Consider the following 13,455-nt stretch of genomic DNA (forward strand, 5'->3'; position numbering starts at 1 on the left):
TTGCCTATAACAACGCGGCTCACTCTGCTACAGGGATCTCTCCCTTCCTTTGTGTGTATGGGCATCATCCTAAGGCCAATTCTTTTGACCCCCTGGACTCCACGCCTGGTGGTTCCTCTGTGGTTTCGGTCCTTAGAGGTATTTGGCGGAAAGTGAAGAAAGCCCTTGTGTCTGTGTCATTAGTGACCAAAAGGGTTTTTGATAAGCGGAAAAGACCCTGCAGCTTCAAATTAGGAGACTTCGTCTGGTTGTCTACCAAGAATTTGAAGTTGAGACAGCCATCTCATAAGTTAGGGCCCCGGTTCATCGGCCCTTATAAGATCACCAGGGTTATCAATCCGGTGGCATTTCAGTTAGATCTGCCCCGTTCTTTGGGTATCAATAAAACATTTCATTGTTCCCTTTTAAAACGGGCGATTAGTAAATCTTCTTCCAGTGGAAGACCTTCCCCTCTTCGGATACGTGGCCAGAGGGAGTTTGTTGTTGAAAGGATTCTTGACTCCAAGGTGGTTCGGGTCGGCTGTCATTTTTGGTGCACTGGAAGGGGTATGGCCCGGAGGAGCAGTCGTGGGTGCGCAGTTGTGATCTTCATGCCCCCAGACTGATACGCTCTTTCTTCTCGCAGTTCCCCGATAAACCCGGTGGTAGGGGTTCTTTGACCCCTCGTCAGAGGGGGGGTACTGTTAGGGTCTCCTGCCCTGTGCTGCCACGTCGTCATGGCAACCGGGAGACAAGTGCTAGCGGAGTAACCTGAGCGCAGCTGATACTCCAGTTCGGGTCTTTTGCTGTGCAGTGGTTATAGGCTCTGTGCACGGCAGGGGATCCGGTGCTGGTTTTTGTGCTCACAGTCTGTGAGGTCTGAGTGGGGCGTGGACAGCACCTGCTTTATAAGGCCTCTTCTCAGGGTAAGCAGATGCTGCTGAATCTTTGTTGGTTAGTCAGTTCCTGAAAGTTAACCAGTATTGTGTAGCTTTGTATTTGTTTGTTGCTTACTGCAAATAGGCCTGGGGATTTGGTATTACACTCTGCCAATCCAGACCTAGCAGTAAGACTGGAGTCAGTCGTTTAGCTTGCTGGGGTTCTGTTACTACTCTGTGAACTTAGCAAGTTTGCGGCTGTATTCTAAGACTTGCCTGTCTAATCCTGTCTCACTGTGCTAGGTGTCAGGGGTCAGTTTAGTGGCAGTAAGTTGAACCTGTGCACTGCAAGTGAGAATTAGGATTGTGGAGACTCTCCTTGTGTCTATCATTCCATCTCTGACCAAGGAGTTTACTGCCACACCCGTTGGTAACCCTTTAGGGTTTTGCTGTTGCCCTTAGCAACAGCATTTCGGGTTCTCTACGTATTAAAACACAACATCTTGCTTTTCCCATCTGAGCAGTTCTAATACAAGGGAGATACCCAGTTCCTTAGCCTCTGGGCTTCTCTGTTCACCTTGTGTGTATTTTGTTACCCTATCACCTTCTGTGTACGTTATGTCATATTCCCCAGTCTGTCTGTGAGTCCATTTGTTTTGCATAACAGTTCAAACACCAGTACATTCCTGCAGGCACTGGAGTGCATAACAGTTCTGACACCAGTACTTTCCTGCAGGCACTGGTGTGCATAACAACAGGTTTAGAGATTTTAGATTTAGAATGGGTCTGATCGAGCCATCCGGTTTCGGAACCACAAACAGGGTTGAATAGTAACCCTTCCCCTGTTGAACTAGGGGAACCTTGACAAACTTGCTGTTGACACAGCTTTTGAATTGCAGCTAAAACTATCTCCCTTTCTGGGGGAGAAGCTGGTAAAGCCGATTTGAAAAATCGGCGCGGAGGCACCTCTTCGAATTATAGCTTGTAGCCCTGGGATACAATTTCCATCGCCCAAGGATCCACGGCTGACTGAACCCAGACGTGGCTGAAGAGTCACAAACACACAGAAAAAGCAAAAGCTCTATTCTGGGTGCACTGAGAACCTCACAATTAAATTTAAAACTTAACTTTTATTAGTATATACTCATGCAAAAATTATTGATGAGCCAATATGAAATATTAAAAAAGATAGTGTGATGATAGAAAAGAAAAAGTGTTTAAAACAAATCTTTTATTATTTAAAAACAGAGACTGTTACGAATCTAGGGAATTCCCTATATAAAGGCTATATAGCCCACCGCTGTAGTATTATGTATTATCCTTTCTGTCCTCTAAGTGTTACTTTCTGTAGTTAAATTGATTCACATAAGTTGAAGAACTAGATATATTCAACTATCTTGCTTTTTAGATTGTATTGATACAAATAGAAGAAAAAGGTTGTAACATTTAAATTATACTCATTTCATAATGTATCCTAGTGACAGTCTGTAATAAAGTATCCTATTAGTTGCTTCTGTTCTTCAATTCGTTACATATTACAGAGGTCAGGTAATGTGTTATCAACATTCTGTATTATCATTCTACATGCTACTTTATTTAAACAGAATTTAACCAGAAATCGCACCCATGTTCTTTATGTTCTAACTAATCCGTATGCTTTCCAGCACCCCGTCTCTGACTCTTAGTGCTGATTAGTCTGGTGCTGACTGATTGCCTGTATTCATTTTCAGTGTTTGTCTGTTACTATTGTGTCCCAAAAATAGGAGAGTCCTTTATAGGTACAATTCATTGTTTCCTAATAGCCTGCGTTTTAGTAGGTTAATGGCACCAGTAAGGAAAGATTTACAGATCCCTGAATTTCACTTGTGCCTATTGGCCTTTACTAGGTTTTAATCATGGGCACACTCTTATTGTTTTAAATATGTTGCCTCTATACCTCCTACTGTGCCTACTTGCCTCCTGTCTCTATTATGAATCACATACAACTCCCCTTTGACACAAATGTATCTAGACAAATGATATTGTACACTGTGTAACAAGCTTAGAAGCGGCTATTGATTAGATCCTGCTGCATGTGAACCGCAGCCGTCTGTGTGCTATCCGCCGCTTGTTGGTGATTGTAAGTAGCTGACCACGTGTGGCCACCCTGCTGCTGTGAGCAGTGTGCGGCTCGTTCTCCCTCCGGCGTTCGTACCGCCGTAGCCCGCTCACTACCACACAGTGACACTAAGGTGGTCCACATAGAATTGGTGTAACACTATACTTGGTACAATCATGCACATTAATCTACAGCGGTTCTAATCTCGTAACAGCCTCTGTAAACGCCTACGCACATTTCACAGAAGGCTGCTTCGTCAGGGCATGAAGAGTCAAAGACGTGCCCCCATCGGCACGGACTCCCCCAGTGGCGCCCCAGCGTCATGAGGAGGATTTAGTAGAAGCCGGGGAGGACTTCTGCTCCTGGGAACTAGCCATGGCAGGCATTCTTTTCCCTTTACCCTTACCTCTGGCGAGGAAGGAAGAGCCCCAACCTCTTCTGTATTTATGAGACCGACAGGACTGCATCTGATATTGTGGTGTCACGGTAGCTGTGGAAACCAGGTCCGTGAGACCTTCCCCAAATAACACCTCACCCTTGTAAGGCAAAACTTCCATATGCCTCTTTGAGTCGTCATCACCCATCCATTGGCAGGTCCACAGGGCTCGCCTAGCAGAAATCACCATGGCGTTGGCTCTTGAACCTAGTAGCCCAACGTCTCTCTGAGCGTCTCTCATATATAAGACTGCATCTTTAATGTGACCTAAGGTCAATAAAATGGTATCCCTAATTAGGGTATCAATGTCAGCTGACAAGGTATCTGTCCAAGCTGCTACCGCACTACAAACCCAAGCCGATGCTATTGCCGGTCTGAGCAAGGCACCCGTATGTGAATAAATTGATTTTAAGGTAGTTTCCTGTCTGCGATCAGCAGGATCCTTGAGGGCCGCCGTGTCTGGAGACGGTAACGCCACCTTCTTGGACAAGCGCGTTAAAGCCTTGTCCACCGTGGGCGAGGATTCCCATCGTACCCTGTCCTGTGCAGGGAAAGGATACGCCATAAGAATCCTCTTAGGAATCTGCAGTTTTTTGTCTGGAGTTTCCCAAGCTTTTTCAAATAACGCGTTCAGCTCATGAGATGGGGGAAAGGTTACCTCAGGTTTCTTTTCCTTAAACATGCACACCCACGTGTCAGGGACAGAGGGGTCATCTGCGATATGTAAAACATATTTTATTGCAATAATCATATAATGAATACTTTTGGCCACCCTTGGGTGTAACCTCGCATCATCATAGTCGACACTGGAGTCAGAATGCGTGTCGGTATCAGTGTCTGCAACTTGGGACAGGGGACGTTTCTGAGACCCTGAAGGGCCTTGTGACACAGTCAAAGCCATTGATTGACTCCCTGTTTCATCTCTGGACTCTGCTTTGTCCAATCTCTTATGTAATAAAGCCACATTTGCATGTAAAACATTCCACATATCTAACCAATCAGGTGTCGGTGTTGCCGACGGAGACACCACAATCATCTGCTCCACCTCCTCCTTAGATGAGCCTTCCGCTTCAGACATGTCGACACACACGTACCGACACTCCCACACACTCAGGGATATATCTATATGGAGACAGTCCCCCAATAAGGCCCTTTGGAGAGACAGAGTATGCCAGCACACACCCAGCGCTGCCTGACACTGGAATAAAATCCCAGTTAGTACAGCGCTTTTATATAAAAATATAAATACACTCACTGCGCCAATGAAATGTGCCCCCCCCTCTTTTTTGCCCTCTGTAACCTTGTTCAGCAGGGGAGAGTCCGGGGAGCTAGCTTCTCTGCAGTGTGCTGTGGAGAAAATGGCGCTGGTTAGTGCTGGAGGACCAAGCCCCACCCCCTCACCGGCAGGATTCGGTCCCGCTCAAATTATTTAAACTGGTGGGGGTTTATTAATATACTGCCTCCGCAGTATCTACTTTATATGCCTGTGTCCCTAGAGGTCTTTATTGCTGCCCAGGGAGCCCCCCCCTGCGCCCTGCACCCTTACAGTGCCCGCTGTGTGTGTCTGTGTAAGAGCAATGGTGTACAGCATTACCTCAGTGAAGATCTGAAGTCTTCTGCCGCCTGTGAAGTCATCTTTTCTTCTTAATACTCACCCTGCTTCTATCTTCCGGCTCTGTGAGGAGGACAGCGGCGCTAATGGTGTCCAGTAGCCTAAGAACCAGAGCCTGTCATTCAAGTAGGTCTGCTTCTCTCCCCTCAGTCCCACGATGCAGGGAGCCTGTTGCCAGTAGTGCTCCCTGAAAATAAAAAACCTAACAAAAAGTATTTTTCAGAGAAACTCAGGAGAGCTCCCCTGCAGTGCACCCAGTCTCCTCTGGGCACAGGATCTAACTGAGGTCTGGAGGAGGGGCATAGAGGGAGGAGCCAGTGCACACCCATTCTAAAGTCTTTAGAGTGCCCATGTCTCCTGCGGAGCCCGTCTATACCCCGTGGTCCTTACGGAGTCCCCAGCATCCTCTAGGACATAAGAGAAATATGGATCCAAGATCTTTCAGAGTATCCAGAATCTTAGATTTCCTTCAGGCAGGAATGGATAAGGGTTTGAAGGTGGCTTCCTTGAGAGTTCAAGTTTCAGCATTGACTGTATGGTTTCAAAAGAAAATGGCTACTTTACAAGATGTGCGTACTTTTTTCCAGGGAATGCTGCGCATTCAACCACCTTTTGTTCCTCCTGCAGTACCTTGGGATTTAAGACTGGTCCTCAAAGCCCTTCAAGAGGCTCCGATTGAGCCACTTAAGAAAGTGGATCTTAAATGGTTAACAGCTAAAGTACTCTTTCTACTGACTATGGCATCAGCTAGAAGAGTATCAGATATAGGAGCACTGTTGTGTAAGTCTCGTTTTCTGATTTTCTATCCAGATAAAGCAGTTCTCAGAACTAAGTCTGGTTATCTTCCAAAGGTGGTCTCAAAGTTTCACCTTAACTAAGAAATTGTAGTCCCGGCTTTTCAGGTATCGGGACTTTCTGTGGGAGAAGCGTCGCTGGACGTAGTCCGTGCATTAAGAATCTACGTGGATCGTACCAGTGCCATCAGAAAGACAGATTCTCTCTTCATTCTCTACGGATTTCACAAGAGGGGATGGCCTGCTACTAAACAGACGCTAGCAAGATGGCTTCGAATGATGATTTCAGAAGCATACTCTCAAGCTGATTTCCCTGTTCTGGCTAATGTCTCTGCTCACTCTACACGTAAGGTAGGTCCTTCATGGGCAGCACAACATGGTGCTTCAGCAGAACAGATATGTAAGGCAGCCACATGGTCTTCCGTTAACACGTTCCTTAGACATGATGCCTTGGATACTTTTGCCTCTCATGACGCTGAATTCAGGCGAAAGGTTCTCCTGTCTAATCAGGAGCGTCCCCACCACTAAACATTTGCTTTGGGAAGTCCCATTGTTATCCTGTGGACCCTGCTGGAGAAATATACGTTATGGTAAGAACTTACTGTTGATAACGGTATTTCACCTATGTCCACAGGTTTCTACAGGGATCCCACCCTGACGCACCGGATTTGAGAATCTTTATACTCACTAACCTCTTCCCTCTTGTGTGGAAGGGTGTACATGTGTGTTCTTCTCACCTGAATAGGGTTCTACATAATGCTCCTGCCTAAATGCTTTGTAAACAACTGATTTGACCGAGTCGGTGGGCGGGATTATATGGACGAGCCCGGTGCATCCTGGGAGGCCAGAAAGCTCATGATCGTTTGGTGCCAATCCACTGTCGCTCCAGCATATCGCAATGTTATCCTGTGGAAACCTGTGGACATAGGAGAAATACCGTTATCAACGGTAAGTTCTTACCATAACGTATATATCACTCTCCAAGGCTTAGTTCATCTCCCCATCAGTCTTCAAAGGCAGAGGGGAAAAAAAATAGGATTTTAATATCTACCAGTAAATCATTTTCTCTTAGTCCGTAGAGGATGCTGGGGATGCTTCAAGAACCATGGGATATAGACGGGATCCACAGGAGACATGGGCACACTATAAGACTTTGAATGGGTGTGAACTGGCTCCTCCCTCTATGTCCCTCCTCCAGACTCGTTATAGGAACTGTGCCCAGGGAGACTGACTATCACTGACCTGGTTTGGAAGTGTTGTGGACTCGGGGTTTCTTCCGGTGACCGGGAAAAGGAACCACTACTGGGTCGCAGAAGAGAAGGCCGGATGTAGGTCTTCCTCATGCAGGATTCGGACGGTAGGCAGAAGGTACGGGTGGGCGCTTAAAGGACTCCTGAAAGACAAGACTTGTAAAGGTGCTGATAAATTGATGGAGAGTACCAAAAGCTCGCTGTGAGCGGTGTTGTGGTGCTAGAGGCACTGAAATGCAAGAGGTACTGAGGTGTTTTGAAGGCGCTGAGGTGCTTGGAGGCACGGAAGTGCTGAGGCACGGAGGTGCTGGAGGCACGGAAATGCTGAATTTGTACTTCCCGCCAGCACCCGATTGGAGGCGCTGATGACATTACCCGTCCCCAGTGAGCGTCGGGCGCACCCGCGACGTCCTCGCTACGGGCGCCGGAAGGCAGAGGCTGCCAGCGGGGAGACGACCGTCCGGGCAGCCAGCAGCCTCGGAGGGACAAGCCCGGCGGCCGCGGCAGTGATATGACACTGACATTTCAAAAGGGAAGGATTTATTTAATTACTTTAAACTAAGGTGGGATACATACCAGCTCACACCACTAACACGCCGTACAACATGGCATTCAACAAAAACCGCATGCAACGGCATGACCAACACTCACAGAGTGACTACTCTCAACGCAACATGAGCTTAACTACAACAAACTGCAGATACAGCCCGCACTGGGACGGGCGCCCAGCATCCTCTACGGACTAAGAGAAAAGGATTTACCGGTAGGTATTAAAATCCTATTTTCTCATACGTCCTAGAGGATGCTGGGGATACTTCAAGAACCATGCGGTTTATACCAAAGCTCTAGAACGGGCGGGAGAGTGCGGATGACTCTGCAGCACCGATTTACAAGTTTGATACCCTGGCTGAGGAGGACCTCTTGTTTTGTCAAACTTTGCAAAGGTGTTTGAACCCGACCAAGTAGCAGCTCGGCAAAGTTGTAACGCAGAGACTCCCCGGGCAGCCGCCCAGGATGAGCCCACCTTTCTGGTAGAATGGGCTTTCACAGATTTCGGTAACGGCAATCCTGCCGTAGAATGAGCCTGCTGAATCGTATTACAAATCCAGCGCGCAATAGTCTGCTTAGAAGCAGGAGCCCCAATCTTGTTGGGAGCCCACAGGACAAACAGAGCCTCTGTTTTCCTAATCTGCGCCGTTCTGGCAACATAAATCTTCAAAGCTCTGACCACATCGAGAGACTTTGACTCTGCCAAGGCGTCAGTAGCCACTGGCACCACAATTGGCTGGTTAACATGAAATGATGAAACCACTTTTGGCAGAAATTGCTGAGGAGTTCTCAACTCCGCTCTATCAGCATGGAAAATCAAATAGGGGCTTTTGTGAGATAAAGCCGCCAACTCAGATACTCGCCTTGCAGACGCCAAGGCCAACAACATGACCACTTTCCAAGTAAGGAATTTTAACTCAACCTTGCGCAAAGGTTCAAACCAATGTGATTGCAAAAATTGCAACACCACATCAAGATCCCATGGTGCCACTGGGGGCACAAAGGGAGGTTGGATGTGTAGCACGCCCTTCACGAAGGTCTGAACTTCCGGAAGGGAGGCCAATTCTTTTTGAAAAAATATCGATAAGGCCGAAATCTGTACCTTAATAGAGCCTAACTTTAAGCCCGCATCCACACCTGCTTGTAGGAAATGGAGCAACCGCCCCAGGTGAAATTCTTCCGTAGGAGACTTCTTGGATTCACACCAAGACACATATTTTCTCCAAAGACTGTGGTAATGCTTTGCCGTTACTTCTATTCTAGCCAGAAGAAGTGTAGGAATGACTTCACTGGGAATACCCTTTCGGGCTAGGATTTGACGTTCAACCGCCACGCCGTCAAACGCTGCCACTGAAAGTCCCGATACACGCACGGCCCCTGTTGCAACAGGTCCTCCCGAAGAGGAAGAGGCCAGGGATCTTCTATGAGCAACTCCTAAAGATCTGGATACCAGGCCCTTTTTGGCCAATCCGGAACAATGAGGATCGCCGGAACCCTTGTTCTTCTTATAATTTTTATCACCCTTGGAATGAGTGGAAGTGGAGGGAACCACTTTCCCTGAAAGTTTCTTCCCTGTGTGACTGCTCCCCAGCCTCGGAGGCTTGCATCCGTGGTCACCAGGATCCAATCCTGAATCCCGAACCTGCGTCCCTCCAGAAGGCGAGAACTGTGCAGCCACCACAGAAGGGAAATTCTTGTCCTGGGAGATAGAATAATTTTCTGGTGCATGTCCAGGTGAGACCCGGACCACTGGTCCAGCAGGTTCCACTGAAACACCCTGGCATGGAACCTGCCATACGGAATGGCCTCGTAGGCCGCCACCAACTTCCCCAGCAACCGAGTGCAGTGAAGAACGGACACCTTTGCCAGTTTTAGAATCCGTTTTACCATGTTCGCTATTTCCGAAGCTTTTTCCACTGGAAGTAAAACTCTCAGTAATTCTGTATCCAGACTCATACCCAGGAACGACAGCCGTGTCGTTGGATCCAACTGTGATCTTGGCAAATTTAGGAGCCAACCGTGTTGTTGCAGAATAGTCATCGAAAGAGCAACATTCTTCAACAATTTCTCCTTGGACCTCGCCTTTATGAGGAGATCGTCCAAGTACGGGATAATTGTGATTCCCTGCCTGCGCAGAAGAACCATCATTTCCGCCATTACTTTGGTGAAAATCCTCGGGGCCGTGGACAGACCAAACGGCAATGTCTGAAATTGGTAATGACAATCCTGCACAGCAAATCTCAGGTAAGCCTGATGTGGAGGATATATGGGGACATGTAAGTAGGCATCTTTTCTGTCGACCGACACCATAAAATCCCCCTTCTCCACACTGGAGATCACTGCTCATAGAGACTCCATCTTGAACTTGAATCTTTTTAGAAAGAAATTGAGGCATTTCAGATTTAGAATCGGTCTGACTGAGCCATCCGGCTTCGGGACCACGAACAGGCTTGAATAAAAACCTTCCCCCCCATTGAGACGGGGGTACCGTGACAATCACTTGATTTTGACACAACTTTAGTATCGCAGCGCTTACTATCTCCCTTTCTGGAAGAGAAGCTGGCAAGGCAGATTTGAAAAATCGGTGAGGGGGCACGTCTTGAAACTCTAGCTTGGACCCTTGGGTTACTATTTCTACTATCCAAGGATCCAGGTCCGAGTGCATCCAGACCTGACTGAAGAGTTTGAGACGTGCCCCCACCGGAGCGGACTCCCGCAGAGGAGCCCCAGCGTCATGCGGTGGACTTGATAGAAGTCGGAGAGGACTTCTGCTCCTGGGAACTAGCCACAGCCTGTGACCTTTTTCCCCTTCCTCTCCCCCTCGCAGCAAGGAAGGAGGACCCACGTCCCTTTTTGAATTTGTTGGGCAGAAAGGACTGCATCTGATAGTGAGGCGATTTCTTCTGCTGTGCAGGAACATAAGGTAAAAAAGATGACTTACCCGCGGTAGCTGTAGAGACAGGTTAGTGAGGCAGTCACCAAACAGGACCTTACCATTAAACGGTAAAGACTCCATCGCCTTCTTAGAATCAGCATCAGCATTCCATTGATGAATCCACAATGCTCTCCTAGCAGACTGCCATGGCATTGGCCCTTGATCCCAAAAGGCCAATATGCCTTACCGCATCTTTTAAATACGCTGCCGCGTCCTTGATATGACCCAAGGTCAAAAGCACACTATCCCTGTCTAGGGGATCTACCTCAGATGACAAGTTATCTGCCCACTTTTCAATAGCGCTACTCACCCATGCCGCAGCAACAGCGGGCCTGAGTAGCGACCCTGTAGTGACATAAATGGATTTCAGGGTATTTTCCTGCTTACGATCCACAGGATCCTTCAGGGCTGCCGTGTCAGGGGACGGAAGCACTACCTTTTTGGACAGACGCGACAAAGCTTTGTCTACCGTGGGGATTGACTCCCAGCTGTCCCTGTCCCCAGAGGGAAACGGATATGCCATTGGAATTCTTTTGGGAACATGTATCTTTTTGTCGGGATTTTCCCAAGCTTTTTCAAAAAGTGCATTCAGTTCATGAGAGGGAGGAAACGTTACCTCAGGTTTCTTGCCTTTAAACATACAGACCCTTGTATCAGGAACAGCAGGGTCCTCAGTGATATGTAAAACATATTTTATCGCCACAATCATGTACTGAATACTCTTAGCCAGTTTTGGATGTAATCTGGCATCACTACAGTCGACACTGGAATTAGAGTCCGTGTCGGTATCCGTATCTGCTATTTGGGCAAATGCACGTTTCTGCGACCCCAAAGGGGTCTGGACCTGTGACAAAGCATCTTCCATGGATTTCCTCCATGTCTGGTTCTTAGACTCAGATTTATCAAACCTCTTAGCCAACTTAGTCACATTTGACCCAATCATCCGTCGGCAGTGCAGACACTGTCACTCTCACACAACTGTCAGTCCCCACGCCAGCCTCCTTCTGGGAAGAGCATGCAGCCTCCGACATGTCGACACACACGTACCGACAGCCACAAACACACTGGGCTATAGGGGACAGACCCATAGCAGAGCCTGTTCGAAAGACAGAGTTCAGCCAGCTCACACCCAGCACCTATCCCGGTTCTGAAGTCAGTGACAATACTAGCTAGCGCTTTAATCAAACAATATAATTCACCAATAACTAGTCCCCCCCCCCCCCCGTTTTGCACCCTGTTACTTGCACAGCAGTGTGGAGGATCAGGGCCAGCATCTCTGCAGCCTTCTGTGAAGAGAGAAATGGCGCTGGTGAGAGCAATGCGACTAAGCCCCGCCCCCGACATGGCGCGCTTCAGTACCGCTCAAAATTCTTTATACTGGCGGGGGTCCCTTAACAAGTGCCTGGGTACTGTTATATTGCATGCCAGTGGTATTTGCGGCCCCCCATGCTGCCCAGGGCGCCCCCCCTGCGCCCTGCAGTGCCGTGATCAGTGTGGGAGCATGGCGCACTGCGCGGTACCTCAAGCAGTCTTCTGCCGTCACTGAAGTCTTCTGATCTTCTCATACTCACCAGGCTTTTATCTTCTGGCTTTGTGAGGGGGGTGACGGCGCGGCTCCGGGAACAAGCAGCTAGGCGTACCGTAGTGATCGAACCCTCTGGAGCTAATGGTGTCCAGTAGCCTAAGAAGCAGAGCCCTTGAACTCTTAAGAAGTAGGTCTGCTTCTCTCCCCTCACTCCCATGATGCAGGGAGCCTGTAGCCAGCAGGTCTCCCTGAAAATAAAAAACCTAAAGTCTTATTCTGAGAAACTCAGGAGAGCTCCTCAGTGTGCATCCAGTCTCGCTGGGCACAGAATCTAACTGGAGTCTGGAGGAGGGGCATAGAGGGAGGAGCCAGTTCACACCCATTCAAAGTCTTCTAGTGTGCCCATGTCTCCTGCGGATCCCGTCTATACCCCATGGTTCTTGGAGCATCCCCAGCATTCTTTAGGATGTATGAGAAAAAGAAAAGAAAGGGACCTTGGGAACACAACAACCAGCACAATTCCGAGATCTGCACTTTACAGGGGGATGCAGTTAATTTACCGGCTGTGGGGATCCCGGCAGTTAGGAGACAGACGCCACAATCCAGACTGCCGGCAAAATGCTACCGGTCGGAATGCCGACCAAAGTCCCTAGTTCCCACCCAAAGGGGAATATAATAGTGTGGCGAGCGGATTTGCTGTACCCACCGCCAGGATTCCATCTGGCGGGATTCGAGTGTCGGTCTCCTGACTGCCGGTATTATATACCGGACCCTTTACGGGAGGGTTGCAATGATTGCTTGCTATGTTGGTTTCCCATAAGTTTTCTGGCAAAGTGTAAAATCTATGGTGTAATAAGACGAAGATTGAACATTTTATCCTCCAACGCTAGGATAGACACAATGTATTTGTATATATAATTATGCATCTAATTCAAGAATTTGTCATTTGTTGCACTATGGTCAGCTGCATGTATAGGACACTTGCTGTCCACTGTGCGAGGTGGGCCACCCACATTCACATACAAGTGGTGTATAGTACAGACGCGACTGCATCAATGATGTATGAAGACACATCAGACAGACTCTTGGCACGCCATGTCCCATTAGACTCTGCTGGTGTTGGGGGTATTTTTCAAAAAAGCATCTTTGTTGCAATGTGATGCACTAAGATGCACCAGGAGACTGTGCAGAGTAATTTTATATGCAACACGTGTATATCTGTCTACGAATGAGACTTTGAATCTATATACAAAAGTGCTATTATATAGCACCTGTGACTGTTCAATTAAGGAAACACTGGAGCAGTTTATATTTCACATTACAGGGTAGTTTATGTTGTCCAGTGCTAATAATTCCGATAAAAGCTTCAACTTTATCCCAGGACTCCCCTCCCAAACAC

Source organism: Pseudophryne corroboree, chromosome 2 (assembly GCF_028390025.1).
Source record: "Pseudophryne corroboree isolate aPseCor3 chromosome 2, aPseCor3.hap2, whole genome shotgun sequence".
NCBI lineage: Eukaryota > Metazoa > Chordata > Amphibia > Anura > Myobatrachidae > Pseudophryne > Pseudophryne corroboree.